Below are 20,491 nucleotides of genomic sequence, written 5' to 3'. Positions count from 1 at the left end.
CTCTTCTGTCTGTCCCATTAAGATGACATTCCAGTTTATTTTGTCCTACAGTGTATTTGTAAACTGAGGAACGAAATAGAGGCATGGATACAAGGAACAGATTGACAGCTGTCAGAGGGAGGTGTGTTGGGGGATTAGATGAAAGACAGTGAAGGGATTAGTCAGAGAACATACATACATAACCCATGACACAGACAGCAGTACGGTGATGGCTGGAGAGAAGGGGGGACGAGGGTAGGGGAGAGGTGTGCAAATGGGGGTGGGGAATGGGAACATCTGTAGTAATATAAACCATAAAAATTTAAAAAATAATAAAGAGATTGGCATTCAGTTGGAATTTATCCTGGCCTTCGATCTCTTCCTCTTCTATGAAGTCCCCTTGGAGGTCCTCACATAGCACCAGTTTCAGTTTCTCTGTACATGCTAATTCCAAGGATCCCATCTCGGTTTGATTTTTCACCTGAGCTTTAAACCTGAAGCTATACCCACCAATTGGAAATTACTACTAGTTCATCCCAAAGATATCTCAGCAAAACGTGCCTAAATTAGAACTCTTATTCCTAAACTATTCAATCTCCTCCCCACCCTACCCCGACCCAGTGAATAAAAACATCACCAAGTTAGAAATTTGGGCATAATTCTTGACTCTATTGTGCCTCCCCTCATCTATTACTAAATCCTATAAATTATACCTCCTAAATTTCTCTCCAGCCCATCCACTTCTCTCTATCCCCAGTGCGAAAGCTCTGGTCCAGACAGCCTCACCTCTTGCCTAGATTACTAGTCTTTTACCAAGCCTATTTGGTTCTTGTCCTGTTCACCTCCATCCTTCACATCTTAGCCAGGGTGATGCTACTTACATATACATTCGATCATACCATTCTCCAGCTCTTCATTGGCTCTCCATTGTGCTCACAAGGCCCTGGGTAATCCGACTACTTCTCAGACTAATCACTCTGACTCAGCCCCGATTCTGGTAGTTCAGCCTCGTCAAATTGTCCTTGCACAGTCCTCTCTTTGACTTTTTTCCCCAGACCTTACCACATTCTATTTCTTTTTCCTGACATTTCTTCTGTGGCTAGTGGGACAGAAAAACTGAGCTTTAAATTTAATTAAATTTAAATCTAAACACTACATTTAATAGAAAACTGCTAAATATGTTTGGAACAAGTTGGATATAGGTGAGTTTGCTTTTCCAACTGTAAGTTTATGTAATCTAAATCAAGTCTTTCTAATCAAAATTTAGCTCCCATATTGAAATGTTGTAAATGAAAATACACATCAGATGTTTGAAGCTTTAGTAAGAAAAAAAGAACATGAACTAACTGAATTTTTTATATTAATCACATATTACAAGGATAATATTTTAAATACACATGGTTACAGATAGTATATTTTAAAAATTAATTTCACCTGTTTCTTTTTAAAGTTACGTATGTGGCTTTCATTGCATTTCTCTTGTTCAGGCTGGTCAAAGACCACTGTGCATGTGAGATTGGCAGCCTTCAATCCTTTTTCTGCTTCCTCATTTACAGAAATAGCAAGACTAAGATTAGGGCCCACCCTACAATAATAGCTAGCAACTGTTTAAAACTAAGTGGGCCCTGGTTGGTTTGGCTTAGTGGTTATAGCGTCGACCTGCGGTCCAGAGAGACCTGGGTTCAGTTCCCGCTAAGGGCATGTACCTTGGTTGCAGTTTGTCCCCGGCCCTGGTTGGTCATGCGGGTGGCAGCCACTTGATGTGTCCCTTTCACGTCGATGTTTCTCTCTCTCTCTCTTCCTCTCTCTCCCTCTCACTCTATCTGAACAAAAAATTAAAAAATGTCCTCGGGTGAGGATAAAAATAATAATAATAATAAAAAAAAAAACTGACCAAGTGCACTATACTAAATTCTTTATAGGTAAACAGTTCTCGTAACAACTCTTTGATGTCACTATTTTTCTTCTCATTTGTCAAATAAAGAGACTGAGGCATACAGCTGATGTAGCTTGTCTCTCAGTCAGTAAATGGCAGAGCCAGGATTTGATCCCAGGTATCGAGGGTTTCAGTTAGCCTTTCCCCAGGCCTACATGCTGTGTGACCAAGTCCCTGTAATTGTTGCTTGTACGTATAATTCAAAGCACCAAAATAAGAAAAGATGTAGGTTTATTTTAACATATTATATAGACTGCAATGTTGCACACATTTATTTACCACTAGTGGTTAAGACTTGCTTTTTTGTTTTACTATTTTCCTTCTCTCTCAATTTTTGGTTGAATAAACTTAGATGACATTCAGATGACTCAAATGACAAGAGATTTGGGATGGTACTTTTCTGAGCTCTCTTTAAGGAGTACGAGTATACCAGTCATTAATACATTACATAGCATATGTTGTCATTGAATGATTAAGTCAGCTGGGGTTTCTACTTAACACCAAAACAGAATGAAGCTAGCTCTTCTGCAGTTCATACACACAAATAAATTCACAGCTCTGTTTGCCAGGTATCATTTAAGTCTGAGAAAGGAAAGTGAACTCATGAAGCTATTTTAAAAGAATAACCAAGGTCCTGGCCAGTGTGGCTCAGTTGGTTGGATCATCGCCCTGTACACCAAAAGGTTGAGAGTTCAATTCCCAGTCAGAGCACATACCTAGGTTGTGAGTTTGGTCCCTGGCTGGAGCACATTCAAGAGGCAACAAATTGGGGGTGGGGTGGGGAGTGTGTGACTTAAAAAAAAAATAACCAAGATAATTGGTTTGATGCAAACAAAAGTACTAAGGAATCCTAACTTCCCTGTGGTAGAAGTAGAATTCATTTTCTCTATAGTCAGTTCATTAGCAAAAAATATTTTTTTTATCCTCAAGCGAGGACATTTTTCCATTTATTGTTCAGATAGAGTGGGGAGGGGGAGAGAGAGAGAAACATCGATGTGAAAAGGACACATCGAGTGGCTGCCTTCAGCACGACCCAACCAGGGCCGGGGACAAACTGCAACCAAGGTACATGCCCTTAGTGGGAACCGAACCGGGTCTCTCTGGACCGCAGGCCGACGCTCTAACCGCTGAGCCAAGCCAGGGCAGCAAAATATTTTAAACTAACATGCATTTAGTATGCTTCTATCTGTACCTTTGAATGTTCATCATACATTCACTCATTCATCCTTTAGTTATTAACTGAGTGCCAATGTTCCAAGAACTAGCTATGAAATGCATACAAGAACACAGTCCAGGAAGAGACTTTGTGCCTGTAGAAAACAGGCCCTGGAGATAGGGTAAGTGTGGACTTATACATCCAACATCCCTGTGACTCTAGTTTTTAAAGTTTATGTTTGCATGATGTATATTTTGGGTATCAGTTAGATATTTAATAATAGAAGATTCAAAACTTGATGACAACTGTTATAAAAATTTTTTAAAAAGAAGCTTCTGAGTGAAAACAGATGCCTGGAAGAACCGTAAAGGAAGAACACTGTGGAAAGCACAACTTTATAACTTGAGGCATCCCATCTAATGACATTATAATTTGGCTCTCACATATCGGGTAATGCACCAGACAGCTTCAGCTATCATTTGTCTAGCATCCATTAACTATTGTCTTCCTTATAATAGTTGGTTTTGTGTATTGGACAATGAATGAGGTGGGGGAAACCATCTAAGGCAAATGAGAAATAAACCTTAATGACAACAAACAATTTGTCAGACATTCTTTTCCTTCGGCTTTAACATTTGGGTGCCATATAGTGAATGAAATGACCTACCCATCTCATTCATCATCCAAACCACTGAACAAATGTTTATAGTCAAGCTTCTCTAGAAGATTACCTGACAGGTGATATATGAATCCATGGAGGGACTGTATGATGAAGGAACATTAATGATGACAAGTGACGTGTCAGCGTTCCAGGCTACTTTCCTTGTACAATAGGCACACACATATTTCTGGCTAAATGGTGGGGGATAACTAAATTTGGTTTTACATAGTCTGTGAGCTTAAGGAAAGTTATGAGATCACAGAACAAAAACACGGAAACTACATATTGATGTCACTTTCTGTACTTTTTATTCCTTCAGTAAAAATTTACTAAGCACTTACACTGGGTTAGCACTATTGAAATGCCAAATCTTTCTTCGGGGGACTCAGAGAGTTAATAAGTCCTGTTCATGCTCACCAAGCTGATAAACAGGAGACCAGGGGCTCAAGCGGATGTCTTCTGACTATAAAACCAGAAGTTTAAACAGCGTAACATACTGCTTCTCTGCACCAGTGACACATGGTTGGGCCACTGCTCCATTTAACTTCTATAGCCCTTCCAGCTGCCTCCTCCCACAGCAAAGTCAGTTCCATCACTCCGGGACCTGGCCAAATTTATCAACTCAAATGGAGAATTTGATATAAAGGAATCTGCATCTGAGCTGTAAACTTGACCTTTAATTCTTTTTCGATTTGAGAACAGAATAGAGAGGGCAGAATAAATGCATAAATTGTCTTAAGCATTTTACGGAAGTGAAGCTTCCAAGCTTTAATTTTCAAGGCTTGATTCTGCAGATTAAACTAATTTGGTGCCCTGGCTGGTTTGGCTCAGCGGTTAGAACGTTGGCCTGCGGTCCAGAGAGACCTGGGTTCGGTTCCCGCAAGGGGGGGGAACCTCGGTTGCAGTTTGTCCCCGGCCCTGGTTGGTCGTGCGGGTGGCAGCCACTCAATGTATCCCTTTCACGTCGATGTTTCTCTCTCTCTCTCTCTCTCTTCCTCTCCCTCCCTCCCACTCTATCTGTACAAAAAATGGAAAAATGTCCTTGGGTGAGGATAAAAAAAACAAAAAAAAACTAATTTGGTATTACTATTCCACTCATTGGGTTGTTATCTCATTTAAATATTTGCTTCCAGATTTTGGGATAAACAAAGAGCCTACGTGGTGCCAATGAGTAGGTATCTTCCTCAGAGGAGTAAAACTCAAGACCTAAAGTAGACAAAGTAGACAAAGAAAGGGCAGAGGGAAAAGTGTTTCCAAAATACCTCCTATGTTTTAAAATCTGTGAAATGAAGAGTATTATCTTCATTTTACTAAATGAAGTTTTAGTTACTTTAACCAATATGTCCCAAGTTACCAGCTAGTACATGATAGAGCTGAAGGTAAAGCCCAAATCTATTTAATAGCAAAGTTCTTTCCACGTGAGTCTCTGCCTCATGTCTATAATTTGTCTCTAAGTTTGATACTTCATCAATTACTTTGCAGGTAGATGGAAACAGAGCTCTTATCTCTTATGTAAACTCTCCTCATGCTCATTTTCTTTATCACAATGAGGTTGTTTTGTTGGTCTCTTAAGCTAACATCCTTGGGAAAATCTCAACTCTTTACATCCTTTAGTAGCTAAGATTTCTAAGTCCTTTCTATTACCTTTTATGTAGAGAAAACTCCTCTTTTCCTATACTGGCTTTAGGGTAAGCAGACCTAATTAATTCTATTTTTTAAAGATTATTTAGAATCTGCCTTATATAGATTACCAATTTTCAAAGGTATACATTAAAATGTACTCAATTCTATAATTATACTGAGCACCTTATAATTTTTCATATCTGTAAGCCAAAATATTGGCCATCATTTAAGGTTAGTTTACCTGCTATTTCTTCTAAAATGTATTCCTTGATCTTGCTATAGAACTTGAGATTGTTCCCTTTCTTATAGCACTTATCATTTTTATTTATAGCTGCAGAGCGTGCAGTGTATGCCATCTGCACCACAGTGAATGTACCAACAACATCCTTGCTCTCATGGAACTTAAAATCCACCAGGGTAACCCCATAACTCCACCACTTGGAAGGTATAATTTCATTTATCATAAGTGCTATATAAAACTTCCTGCTATTATGCAGTGTGTGAATAAAAATAAAAATGTAATAAGTAATGATGCATACGTTTTTTCCTGTTTACACAATTCTAGGTAATGAATTCCTGTCTCTAAACTATCATATTTCTCATACTTAATAGGATGTTGAAAGAACCCAACTCATAAAAAATATTTACCTTTTTTCAAAAGTTTGCCCTGAACAAAATATGTACAAGTTCTATATAGGAAAACTACAGAATTCTGATTCATGAAATCAAAAGAGAACTAAATAAATGGAGAGATACATATTCCATGTTCATGAACATGAAGACTCAATACTGTCAGGATGTCAGTTCTTCCCAAACTAATCTATAGATGCAATGCAATCCCAGTCAAACTCCCACCAAGTTATTTTATTGATACTGACAAAGTAATTCTAAAGTTTATATGGAGAGGCAAAAATCCAGAATAGCTAACACAATACTGAAGGAGCAAAGGTTGAAGGACTGATACTCCCCAACTTCAGGACTTACTATAAAGCGACATTCAGTACTGGTACAACTGAATACCCATATGCAAAAAAAAAAAAAAAAAGAAAGAAGGAAAATGCATATAGACACAGACTTTATACCATTCACAAAAATTAACTCAAAATTGCTCACAGACCTAAATGTAAAATGCAAAACTAAAACTCCTAGAAGATAACATAGGAGAAAACCTAGATGACCTTGGGTATGGAAAAGTCTTTTAGATACAACACCAAAGGCACAATCCATAAAAGAAATAATAATCTGGGCTTTATTAAAATTAAAAACTGCTGCTTTGTGAAAGACAACATCAGAGAATTAGAAGACAAATCACAGACTAGAAGAAAATATTTGCAAAAGACTCATCTGATAAAGAACTGTTACCCAAAGTATGCAAAAAAAACCCCAAAACATAACAAACCAATCTCTTAAAACTCATCAATAAAAAACAATCCAATTAAAAATAGGCCAAAGACCCTGACAGACACTCACCAAATAAGATGTACAGATGGCAAATAAGCATATGAAAGGATGCTCCACATCATATGTCATCAGAAAAATGCAAATTAAAACAAGATATGTATACACTCCTTAGAATGGCCAAAATCCAGACATGATAGCACCAAATGCTGGTGAGGATGTGGAGCAATAAGAACTCTCATTCACTGATGATGGGATAGTGAAATGGTACAGGCACTGTGGAAGGCAGTTTGACCACTCTAAGAAGTTGAAAACTTATGTCCACAAAAAAAACCTGTACATGGATATTTATAGCAGATTTATTCATAATTGCCAAAACTTGGAAACAATTGTGTCCTCCGGTAGGTGAACGGATAAATAAACTATGGTACCTGTGGACAATGGAATATTATGGAGCTGGGGGTGACTAGGTAAAGGAGGTATAGGGGATGATTGAAAGAACATACGTGCATACCCCACGGACACAGACAATAGTTTGGTGAACGCCAAGGAAGGAAGAGGCAGGGGTGGGTGAAGGGGGAATAGTTGGGGGGAAAGGGGTTACCTGCAATAATGTCAAGATAAAAATTTTTAATAAAAAATGGCTTTAAAAAAATTAAATAAAAAAGAAATCAGTTATCAAGTCACGAAAAGACAGGGAGGAAACTTAAATGCATATTACTAAATGAAACAAGCCAATCTGAAAAAGCTACATACTGTATAATTCCAACTATATAATGTTCTGGAAAAGGCAAAGCTACGGAGACAGTACAATGATCAGTGGTTGCCAGAGGTAGAAGGTGGGGAGATGAACAGGCAGAACGCAAAACATTTTTAGTCAGTAAAAATACTCGTTTGATATTTTAGTGATGTATATATGTCCTTCTACATTTGTCCAAACTCATAGAATATACATTACCCAGAGGAAGAGTAAACCAACTCTGGACTTTGGGTAATTGTGATGTGTCCATATAAATTCACCCTTGGCAAAAAATGCCCCCTGCTGGTGAGTGACATTGAGAATGGAGGAGGCTATGCATGTGTGGGTGCAGAGGGAATACGGGACATCTCTATACTTCCTCTCAATTTTGCTGTAAACCTAAAACTGCTCTAAAAAGATAAAGTCTTCAAAACAAAAGCGGTCCATGCTCTGTATTGGTGAAGCAAAGATGTTTGGGGCAAAGCCTGAATAATTTTTTTTTTTTAAATATGGAACGCTTCACAAATTTGCATGTCTTCCTTGCGCAGGGGCCATGCTAATCTTCTCTGTATCGTTCCGATTTTAGTATATGTGCTGCCGAAGTGGGCACAAAACCTGGACAATTAATTGCAGATTTCACTGAGCCTGAGAGGGCTGCCTCTCTAATCCTGAAGCCAAGGATCTACTTAAGGATCCACAATTTTGATCAATTCTAATTAGAATAATTGAATGTCAGACTGAGAAAGTCCTTAGAATTAACTAATCCAAAAGGACCAGATTTTTGGATTTTACAGTTTTTATGGGGAAAGAGAGAGGGTTACCAGCTTTTAATTTTGCCAAGTCAGAATGTCACATGAAACCTACTATCTAGTCATCTGTGATTCCATAAATGAATAGGTATTTGGAAACAAACAAACAAAAGGAAGAAGAACATCATCTCATTATAAAGGACAGCCTCTCGAAAGCAAGGACAGGTGTAACTTTCTAGCAATATAGATATGGATACAAATATAAATACATGTAAAATTGTTATAGCTATATAATATATTGTCCTTATTTTCTCATTTCATATTAGACCGGTCAAAACTGGAGTTTAGAAAACTCTGATCTCTTCTGAACTCTTCAGAGGGACAAGAAATGACTGAGGCTACAAATTAGTGACTATTGGAGCTAGAACCAGTACCCAGGTCTCTGGGGCCCATTTTAGTGTTTCTTCTAATCAGCCTCTGCTTGGATTTGGGAGCATGACAAAAGGCCTTGGGTATAAAGTGAGGTGAATCCTGCCCTCAGAGAGATAGGTAGAAAGAAAAGAATAAAAGTGGGGAAAACATTCGGAGAAAAGGAGATTAGTATATTTTTAGTTCCAAAGAACATTCTCCTCTGACTGCACTCTTCTCTAGATCAATAACTTGGAGGAGGAAAAGGGATTATGCAAACAGTAAGTCTATTGTTAGGGTAATTTGTTGAGCATCTAATATGTTGTGAGAACTGGGTAAAGTGCTTTATGTCCGAGATGACATTTAATCCTTATCATTGTTTGAGGCAGCTCTTCTCCGATGATGATGAGACTATGGGCAAGTGAGAAGTAGTGTGCCTAAGATAAGTAGCAAGAATTCACATCTGTCTATGGCCATTAACTATGCAGTACTGCCACATATTTGGCTATCCAGGGGAAAGGAAGTACATTTGTTGAGCTCCTACTATGTGCCAGGCCCTGGGCTTAGTGTTTTTCATAACTTATTTCATACAGTGCTGACCTCAATCTTACTTATCTTCTTCATTTCACAGATCAGGAAACTGAGGCTGAAGATCACACAGCCAGAAATTTGAAGAGCCAGGCATCAAATACAACAGAATAATTGGTATTAGCCCAAAAAACTAACTAACTAAATAAATAAATAAAAGTCTACTTTTGTATCAAATTTAAATACATATGGCAGATCAATAAGCCATACCCTAATTGTATTAGGATATTTTTAGAAGCTGATAGGTTGAATCATTTGCCATTTTTGTTGATCAAAAGTGGTTGATTATTGTGATTGTATACGGTTTGATCTAATACTTGTCAATTTCTACTTGACAAGGTTTTCTATATGGCAATAAGTTAAGGACTACCAAGCTAATAAGAACAGTGACAGTGATAATCATAAGAAAAATACTAATAACAACATTATCAAATATTTCCATCATTAAAAAAACTACTTCTACTATATAATTTCATTATACTAAAATATATATAACATGATATTTACCATCTTAACTATTTTTAAGTGTACAGTTCACTAGTGTTAAGTATATTCACAAGGTTGTGAAACATCTCTAGCACTTTCTCATCTTATAAAACTTAAAATCTACCCCACGGTTGATGGTGTCAAATCAAAGGACTTTTCCAAAAGAAGTCAATCTGAAATTTTTTGCAAAATTTTCCAAGTTTTAATGTTAACTTTAAAAAAAATAACTGCATTGAGACATTTAAGTAACATAAATTTACTTATTTAAAGTATAGAATATGGTTTTCAGTACACACACAATGTTGTACATCCATCGCCTCTGTCTAGTTCAAAACCATTTTCATCACCCCCAAAGGAGACTTTGTACCCATGAAGCAGGCATTCCCTATTCCCCCAGCCCCTAGTAATCACCATGTTACTTTCTGTTTCTATGAATTTGACTGTTTTAGATACCTCATATTTCCACCATTTTTTAGTGTATGAAATCAGCAAAATGGTTTACATGCTTCATTTAATCCTAACAAAATTCTGAATTAAGTAATATTATCCTCATTTTTAGCCTAGGAAGTAAAAAGAAAAGCTATATATAAAGTTATATATAAAACTAATCTATTTCTATATGAGTTCAAATTTGTTAAATCCAAATTAGTTACCGATGAAAATAATTTCCACCATGGAGAAGATTTTCCTTACTTTTTATTATTGGGCGGGGTAGTGTTAGTGGTGTTGGTGTATTTCCAAAAACCCAAGTAATGGAACTAAATAAATGCACGATAAATGACTAAAGGAATAATGTGATTGAATCTCTCCTTAATAAAAGACAATATGAAATAGAACTTTGAGGGAGAACATACAAAAGCTCACAGGCCCTGCCAGTGTGACTCAGTGGCTGGTGTGATGGCCTGTATACCAAGATCTCGGTTTTGATTTCTGGTCAAGGTCATGTACCTGGGTTACAGGTTCTATCCCTGGCCCCAGTCAGGGCACATGTGGGAGACAACCAATGGATGTGCCTCTCTCACATTGATGTTTCTCTCTCTCTCTCCTCCCATTCCTCCCCACCCAATCTCTCTAAAAACCAATGGAAAAAATAACCTTGGGTAAAGATGAACAAAAACAAATAAGAAAAAGTTTACGATAACATACACGTGGAGAAGGTTTTTGACTGATTTTTCTAAAATAGCATAAAAATGACAGAGACCACAGATTATGAGCTATACTATACTAAAAAATAGATATACTTCCTATATAAACATAGGTCTTAATTATAAGAACAACAACATTCTATTCTGACAAATGAATACCACTGTAATTCATTGAACTCTGATGGAAACAGGATGAATTAAACTGTTAGAGGGTATACTATTGAGTGTACTATTTGGAGTTGGCACAAAAAAGAGCAAGAGAAACTGAGTATGGAAGAATAAATGAAACTCTTCTGTTTGTAGCACCTACAAAGGATGGACAATCATTAGTTCACATAAAACAGAAGCTTTGTGCGAACACTTCAACTTTTTTTTCACAGAAAGACAAAATTAGAGAAAACATTTATACTGGAGATTTTGTCATTCACAAAACAAATAAAATAGAATTGAAAGAGACAGTGGGAAAGTTTTTGCACAAAAGAGCATCCTTATTTTATATTATCTAAAAAAATTAAAAATAAAATTAAAAACTTTTAAAAATAAAAATGTGACCTCGGTTTGAAAGTAAATCCCATTTGCCGGCCCGGCAAAAGTTTTTAATTTTAAAGAAAAATTGTATAAGTAATTTTTCCTTGAAGGAATACATTTAATAAAAGTAATGAACTTATTAAAAAGATAGTCATACATAATGTGCATTTATATAATTATCTATTCCTAAACTAATAAAATGGTGTTAGATTTATAGAAAATATTAAAAATTACATGTATTTTACTTGAATTTCCTCCAGTCTCTGAATAAACACTTTTGTTGCCAGTTTTAGGGGGTTTGTTTGTTTATTCTAACTCTCCCAACAAAAACTTGTCTTTTAATGCATGAACATTTTTAGAAATTTAATACTTCTGGGTCCCTATAAACAAGTCATTTTCTTTAGATATTTTGCTTAAACCTGATTTTTCAAAGCAACCAAATTTTTGCTGCGTGGATTTTGTGGAAAAGCTAATGTCCAAATCTGATTCTAGTGAACTCTGACCGTCTGAGATTTGTCAGCTATCCAGCTGTCAAATCTTTCTTTTTCCTTTTTGAAAAATAATTCTATTCAATTCAATTCCATGCAAATCATTCTGTCATCTTTGAAGGACAAAAGACTGAATGAATTATGGATCTTAATTTTCACCTACAACTCTCTAAAATAATGTTTTAGAGAATTTGAACAACCATAGAATTTCAGTGCTGAGTGGACCCTTCAAGAGAACTGAATCCATTCTCTTCATTTTACAGAGAAAGAAGGTAAGCAACTTCCCCAGACATGACATTAGTTAGGGTTGTAGGCAAAATCCAAACACAGCTTTCTAAAAACCACCTAAGGCGAGGCCCAAACTTTTACCTTCCTTAAGCTCTTATACAGATCCTAGGCAATGTAAGGTTCCAAATGAATAAATTAAATGGTACTATTTATTGAGGAAGGAAACTCCAGGATAGTGAAGTAAAATAATAGTGACTCCTGTACCTAAAACCTGCCTATACGTGAAGGGGAACTCTGCTGTCTCGCGTCGGCATTGGCACAGTGGCAAGAACCCTGACACATTCTTTCCCAAACTTGTCATGGAAAGCAGGCCGAATCATTGAATTGCTTGCATGTCAGTCTGCAAAATGGGAATAACCTCCATTCCACGTAGCTGAGAGGATGGAACTAGACAAAGAATGCGACAGGACTTGTAGGCTCCACGCCGCCCGACACAGGTCCAGCCATGATTTATGCACAGACCTGCTTCAGTAGGTATGTCCTACTTGCACCAACAATAAAGGACCTTGAGACACAGACTAAGGGACTCTGTAACACAAATCCAAGAGAACTCAGAAAAAAATAAAATAAAAGGCAAACCCACTATGAGGCATGGAATAAAAGGAAGAAACACAACCTGGCATATTTGATGCTAGGAAGAAATAATGTCATTTTGAAATTACAGGTAGATGTATTTCTCTTTTCCCCACCCCCTCATACTCTTTTCTAGCACGTTTTGGGGAGCTATGGAAAATGAATAGAAGAGACAAAAAAGTACTTTGCCCGGCAGGAATACAAAACTGTAAAAGCACAGACAGCACTACGAAGGCGCGCTGCCGTTCACTCACAAAGAATTTTGTGCATGTAGATGGCTGATTAATTGCCGGCCTGCCTAGACGAAGCTGCAACAAGCCAGATACTGTCAGCATGCCATCGGTTACCATGGAAATGCACAAGGTTCCTGTCTCTGACAAACCCTTGAATACTGGATAGATTGTGCCATATGTAAATAAGGCAAATTAGTTTTCCTATATCTTCCAGACAAGGTTAGACGAAAAGAAAATATATCTGTTTAAACATACTCTCTAACCTCTTAGATGTGACAAATGAGAAAGAGGGGCTTCTTAGGAAACTGAACTCAGATTGTTACAACTGAAAGGCACTTGGGGAAATGACCAAAAAATGCAAAATGCGTTGCTCATGTATAAGGACTTCAAAGTCAGCCAGGCAGAGGTACATTTATTAGACTTTTGTTTTGTAACCAGAAGATATATTTTGTGGCCTATTCTTTGCAAAATTATAAAATGTTAAACACTTATTTCCATGATATTAGTTAGAAATTGTTTTTTGTCATACAATTTTTACTTATTGCACAATTCCTAGACTGCATAGGCTAAATACTGAGTCACAAACCAGCGTAATTTAAAATATTTAACTCCACTGCTAAGAACACTTACTTTGGCATTACACTGGTAGTGGTTTTTTGTTTTTTGTTTTTTTAAACAGTTTTGCTGGCACTAGGAGACTTTATCACTTCTTTCCATGTTGTAATAATAATTTATAATTAACTAAATCTATGATTTTAAAAAATCTTATAATTATGATTAGGATATTTTAAAGTACATAATGAATCAAATTACTTTTATATTTTATGACATAGGACGACTCTGATGGCCACATATACTTAATATTTTAAAATTTTAATCTGTTTACTTAAACAGTAAAATTGTGAAAAAGTGCTGGAGTACTTTTCAAAACATAGATTTCTCTGAATAATTTTAAAATGTGCATTTCTCAAAATAAAACATCATCTCTATTATTTCCTCAATTTAATTTCTTTATTTTTAGTCAGTTTTTCTATAGATGTTTGTATATGACATTTCTTACATTTAAATCCAAATACTCATGTTATTCAAGTAAACTACAACATATGAACACCAAAGAGATCTATAATTATCCAAATTAACTCTTCCCTATATTTAAATTAATGCTTTCTCCCCTTTCTGGGTAAAGACAAGAAAAATTATTTTCTATCAAATGATCAGATATGTCTGGAATTCCAATTTGATTATAATATATTATACATGTTATTGCATTTTATAATTTAGAGATAAAATCTAGCTAATGGCCCCCAACTTTTAACATATTCTTATAATCGACTATTATCCAAGAAAAGTAAAAAGAAGGTATTATCTATATATTTTTATTTAGTGTAAATAACATATTATATGAAACTATCCAAAATACTGACTTAGTATTGCCCCATTTGACATATTTTTTTTTGCAAGAAATACTTTTTATATTCTTCAATAAGAATATGATATGTAAAATGAATGGTTTTCATAAAAATTTCTAAACAAATTTAAAAATCAAATTATATTCACACAAGAGTAAATAAAAAAAATCAAAGAAAACTATCTGAAGAATTCTGGCTAGAACAAGCACCTGTGCCTGAAATAGACATGATTTTTTTTCTCTTCATTTTGTTTTACATATGGAGACCCAAACAGGTTGTCACACTTTTAAGTCATTCCAGTCCTTTTTTAAAAGGACTTGAAATGCATGACCTAGAGGTAACATTCCATTTTGCTCTTTCTCCTCACTCTAAGCCAGAAGGACTGTAGTTTAAAGCATCAGGATTTTTCTTTTTTTGTATGGTCATACAAAAATGTCCACCTTTTGTTTTTATTAGAAATGTTCCCAAGTTCTTTAATTGTGATTATGTGTATGTGAGGGTTTAAATAGTAATCTGTATCCTAGAAGCCAAAGTTTCATAATGGAAAGTGGCCAAAATTTTTTTCAAGTGTTATTATATGAAAAAAGCCATCTTCCTAGTTGCAAGACATGTGCTATACGTGCTCAGAATACGTTAAAAACAATGACATGCGCTTTGTCCATGTTTCTAATTCTGTAATTTAAAATTCATGATTTGCAAACTGCATACTTGAAGTTGAAAGACAAATATGAGAGTTTTTTACTTTATTACTTAAATAGAGTAAAATAGAAATATACTCTGGCAGAATAGTATTAAACACAAGATTGTCAGTGAGAGAGCAGACCTAATCATTGTGAAGAAGATAAATGCTTTCTAGGAGAAACATACACATGTGCTACTTTTAAGAGGCAGCATCATAGTATGGAAAGAACATTCATTTGTTCATTCACTGAGCATTTACTGTATTTCAAACACTTTATCAGGCATGGGAAATCCTTGCTTTCATGGAGTTTACACTCTAGTGGGAATAGAGACAAACCAAGGGAAAAAACGAACAAACATTTGAGTTCTAAACCTTACTTTTCTCCCAAATCCCGTAATTCCTATTACTTTTATCACTCTTATGATAAAAATCATATTCTCTTTTTAGTGTAGTTATTTCCAGGTATCTTTCTCCTCTACTGTTCTATAAATTTCTTATGAGTATCAAATATGGTCTGGATCTTTTTCATCTGGGATCTTTCATCATATTCAATATATATTAGATTATCCAACATTATTTGTTGAATAGTGAATAGATAACTTTCTCGGTCACTTTTATAATTTTAGGCAAGGCACTGAATTCTAGGAGTTTTTGGTTGTTTTCCATGTATAAATAGAGGTGTTAAAATAAATCATCTTTAGGATTAAATTTTGAAATTCTATAATATTCCTTACTGCTATATGTCAGTAAGTAAACAAATTAGTCTTGTTATTCTGCTGGCTTAGCAAATGTTCATCCTAAAAATGTTTATCAGTCTAAAAATTTGTTTTTATTATTCTGGCTATTTTTCAAGAATGACTTTTAAAATATAATGATTTTATTTTTGATGGGGAGCTATGACCAGATCTGATATTAAATATTAATTTAAGACATTACCTGTGACTTGCTAGATGTACAAAACAGGCATGAAAACCATGCACGGGGGTGGGGGGTCAGTTTTTTGGTATTAAATCAAGTGAATGAAGTAAGACAGAAGCAGTAGCTTCTGCAACAAAAGATGAGAATTTCCTTACTCTAAATCTCCCACACATATAGCTGTTTGTCCCAAGTTCATGTGGATCATGGATAATTTTCAAACAGTGGGTGATGTCCTATAAAGAAAATGACTCAATGGGCCATCAGCAATTTAAATATGTAACAAAATGTTTAAATGTATCAAACAATGGTGAAACACTAGAGACTTACGAGTTTGAAAGCAAGTGGGGAACATTTTTTTTTTAGTTTATTGGCTTCAATTTGCACCAAACCAAATGGATTTCCGGTGTTTGAGTCCTCCTGAGATGCAGAATATAATCCTCCATTGGACATCTCATTGGAAAATTAGGAGGAAAGTATCCATTGTTTTTGTTTTGTTTTGTTTTGTTTTAGAGTAGCCTGGCCAACATCTATGTACCAAATGCTAATGTTTATAATTGAAAAAAAGTCAGAAATTTAACATCTTGCTCAAGATTTTCATCTATCATGGGAAATACTTCATTTATTTTCTTATCAGCATAATGACAGTCTCAATCTCCATATAGCTACATTTTGAAATAAAACTTCAAATTATTTTCATGTTGATATTTATGTAACCTATATCTTTGTTCACACAAAACAAAAATATTTTAGTCCACAATAGTTATAAATAAGGCATTTTCCTCCAATCTCCTGTTAAACACACATTATTTGACTGATTCTCTCAAAAGACAAATATAAAGAAAAACAAATGTTAACTGTTTATCTATTTGCTCAAAAGAAAAGCTGAGGAATGAAAAATATATTTAGTTAACTGTCTGTTGAGTTTACATAACTTCAACCAAGCAGACCCTTAACAGACAAGAGGTAGATTTTGGAGAGAGGCAGGAACTGATCACTAACATACAGAATCTAAAGAAAGTTAATTATTTAATCAAGGTGAAAACAACAATAAATAAAAAAGGACTGTGCAATGACAAGAAAGCAAACTTCTAAGTGAAAATTGATGCTCTTTTCCCACTCTGAAGCAACATTCATTTGCAAAAGCACATGCTTATCTAAAGCAAATGAAGTGTTTTGCTGATATGTGTAGCTGGATTTTGCAAACTGCTTCAGATTGAAATGTATGTTGAAACCTAAAACTGATTTGTTCCATGTAAATCGCATTTAAAACTTTTTCAGTTAAAGATATTTCCAGTAAAGCTATTAACTTGAGGATGAGCTCTTTCTTTAGACCTCTGAACCAGCTAAATCTTTGATAATATTAAGACATTTTTTTCTTTCTCGTCATGTAAAATATAAAAAACAGGAACTTTTTTTTCTATTTGAAAGGGATGCAAACTCAATTCAAAAATTTTTATTATTAATCTGAACTTAAATAAACTTTCCTTCTTTTCTTTCTCTGCTTGCCCCTTGAACCATATATCAAGAGGAGTTGACGAAGTAGGAGAATTTTCTCTAAGAGTTTTTCAATTGGACATTTTTAAAATATTCTCAATAGGCCTGGTTATATTTAATGGCAATGGAATCCAATAACATGTCAGTATATATTTTTTTTATTATTGATTTTTAGAGAGAGAGAAAGGGAGAGGGAGAGAGAGATAGAAACATTGATGAGAGAGAACATCGATTGGCCGCCTCCTGCATGCCCTCCACTGGGGATTGGGTCCATAACATGGGCATGTGCCCTGACCAGGAATCAAACTGGAGACCTCTTGGTGCATGGGTTAATGCTCAACCACGAAGCCACACCGGCAGGGCACATGTCAGTATTTTTAAACACTTGGCCATAAAAATATTCTGATAGTGTTAAGTTCATCAAAAAGCCAAATGGTTTGTCTTCTTTCTTACTATGTAGCATATATATAACTCTGTATCCTAAAGTTAACCCATAAGGTTAGCTGGTTTAATTTACTACATTAATATTGTTATTTATTGATTGAAATGACATTTGGACTATCAGAATCTATAATCTGTATCATCACCCCTTACAGTTCTGGGAAATCCCAACCCCCTTCATATTAAAAAATAAAGAGCTTCTTATTGGTAGGTCTATTGCTCTGCATATTTTAATCACTTTGGACCTACTTACTCCAGCTGGGCTATCCATTCAGCATATTACAGTTACTTGGAAACCTGAAACACATATTAGAGAAGAACTAAGTTGGGTTTTTTTGTTTTTTGTTTTTTTGTTTTTACCCCAGAGTGTAATTTAAATGCTTAATAACTGGTATTTATATTTTGATACATATTAAAACATTTCAGCATTTCCAGGACATTCATACTCAAATGTTCTTCTTACCAAATTATTCATCAGTGATGTCTGCAAAACCAGAAATAACATTTGGACTTGATCAGTTCTGTCAACAAATGAAGCATGTAATATTTAAATATTCTGACTCGATTAGAGTTTGCCTTGCAAGCAAATTATAGCTGTAAAATTATTTGGTGGTCAAGGGGAGAGGGGGAGGAAAGGACCTTATTTATAACTATTGAGCACTAAACAATTCTTTCAAAAAATTTTTTCATTATAAAACAGGGAACTGAGTAGGCATTTCAATATTTTTCTTATCCATATCCTAAGATCTTTGATAAAGCCTCAACGTATGAACTCTGTCCAATGACAGAGATAAGTTACTGGGCACTTAGTTCGGTTCATGCCCTCATGGCAAGGGTCAAATATATAGAAGACACTTCATAATCATTGATTTATTTACCTCTCAAGACATTCCTCAGAGGTAATTACAAAGTACTCTAGCCTATTAAGACACAGTAAATCTGTAAATATAAAATTCTACTATATGGAATCAGGAAATATTCATACTCTCCACACTTAAACGTCTATGCAGACATTCCTAGATAGTAGAGCACAGTATAGAAGATATTTCCTATTCATGAGTCAGATATAAAAGATATTTTTAAGAAAATAAATTATAATGTATTATTCCAATAGCTTTGATAAATAAACTTCTTAATACTGTCAAGTCCTGGTATCCTCCATTCTAGTTTGATTTCAACCCATGGCATGCTCCAAAGGCCATAATTGTGGTGATGCTCTCTTGCAAATAGCTTAGTTTCCATTAGCTGCCACTGACTTGGATAACAATTTCCATTTTTTTGTGATACAGTTTCTCTTTTTGAATAAATGTGTCATGTAGTCTGGAAGGCATACAAGTGAGACACAAAACACAAGAACATCTTAACAGCAAACAGTCAAGCATTTACCAAACAGGAACTGTGGGAACTGGAGATAGATACATATATATATTTCTTTTCTTTTCTCTCTTCTTCCTTCTCCCCTCTCCCATCACTGAGCAGATCACTCTATCACAAAGCCACATGAGCACCTTCAACTATGAGGAGTAATGACAATAACCACATGCCCTACCTGCACCGACACCCTTACCCACGCCCCACATGTTGAAGTCATCAGAGGACAGATTCGATTCCAGATTCTGCCACTTTGTTGTTGTGTGGCTTTGGGTAAATCACTTCCTTAAACCTTCTATGTCTCAGTATTCTCTTCTGTAGAACGGAGCAAATGATATTTGCCCCACCTTCTTCATAGAATTGTGGAGGAAGTTGAGAAAATGTATACTATGAATGCTTGTTTTGAAAGTATAATTATACAAATATTATCATACAGGCACATGATGAGGCAAAAGTTACTATGAAGCTGAAGAACTCAGAGTAACATTTAGGACCATATTTTATTTAAAAGAAATTATTTTACATTTCATAAAACATTTTATTTTAGTAAAAAAACTTTGATCATACATGATCACACTCCATCTTATATATGTTTGTATGTATACTGATTTATTCAATATTTATAGACTGATTAAATAACTTAATTTGATAATTTTAAAATATTTTTAGTTTTCAGTGAGATAAATGAGAAAATCTTAATAGAAATGTAGAGGAACCTGCTGAGTCATTATTATAAAATTATTATCTTCATTGTAAAATTACATCAATTGTATATGATTCTCAAGAAAGGAGATTCATTAACTATATTCTTGGCTTCCCTATATTATCTCAGAATATTAATTTGAGTACTGATACAATTTATTAATGGTTTAGTTTTTAACCAGTATATTGAGTATACTGAAATTTGTGCTTATATGATACAGCATTTTAAAATTCATCCTAGTGCCATGTTTGAAATTTTAAAATCACTTCTTTATTTCCACTTTCATATTACTGGTCACTCCAGCCCATCTTGCTTATCAGGAGTAGCCTAATATTAACCAAAATGACAACCAAAATGCCTCATCCACAGTTTCACATCTCTCCTTGACATCTTTGACTTCAGCCGATCCTACGCTCAGACAATGGCTGTACCTTTATTTATTATTAGAACTCGCCCCACAACAGACCAGTTAATTACCGATCTGATACTCAGAGC

At 35.1% G+C, this 20,491-nt stretch overlaps 1 non-coding gene and 1 pseudogene across 1 annotated transcript; one reads left to right on the top strand and one right to left on the bottom strand.

Moving 5' to 3' along the window:
* Positions 1-20,491, top strand: part of LOC118616930 — a 45,069-nt pseudogene that overhangs the window by 17,952 nt on the left and 6,626 nt on the right.
* Positions 7,996-8,102, bottom strand: LOC118617906. The gene has a single exon (XR_004956868.1). It is a non-coding gene; the product is annotated as a U6 spliceosomal RNA (small nuclear RNA).

The sequence above is a fragment of the Molossus molossus genome, unplaced genomic scaffold (genome assembly GCF_014108415.1).
Source record: "Molossus molossus isolate mMolMol1 unplaced genomic scaffold, mMolMol1.p scaffold_m16_p_5, whole genome shotgun sequence".
Classification (NCBI taxonomy): Eukaryota; Metazoa; Chordata; class Mammalia; order Chiroptera; family Molossidae; genus Molossus; species Molossus molossus.
This window is presented reverse-complemented; position numbering and strand designations above follow the sequence as displayed.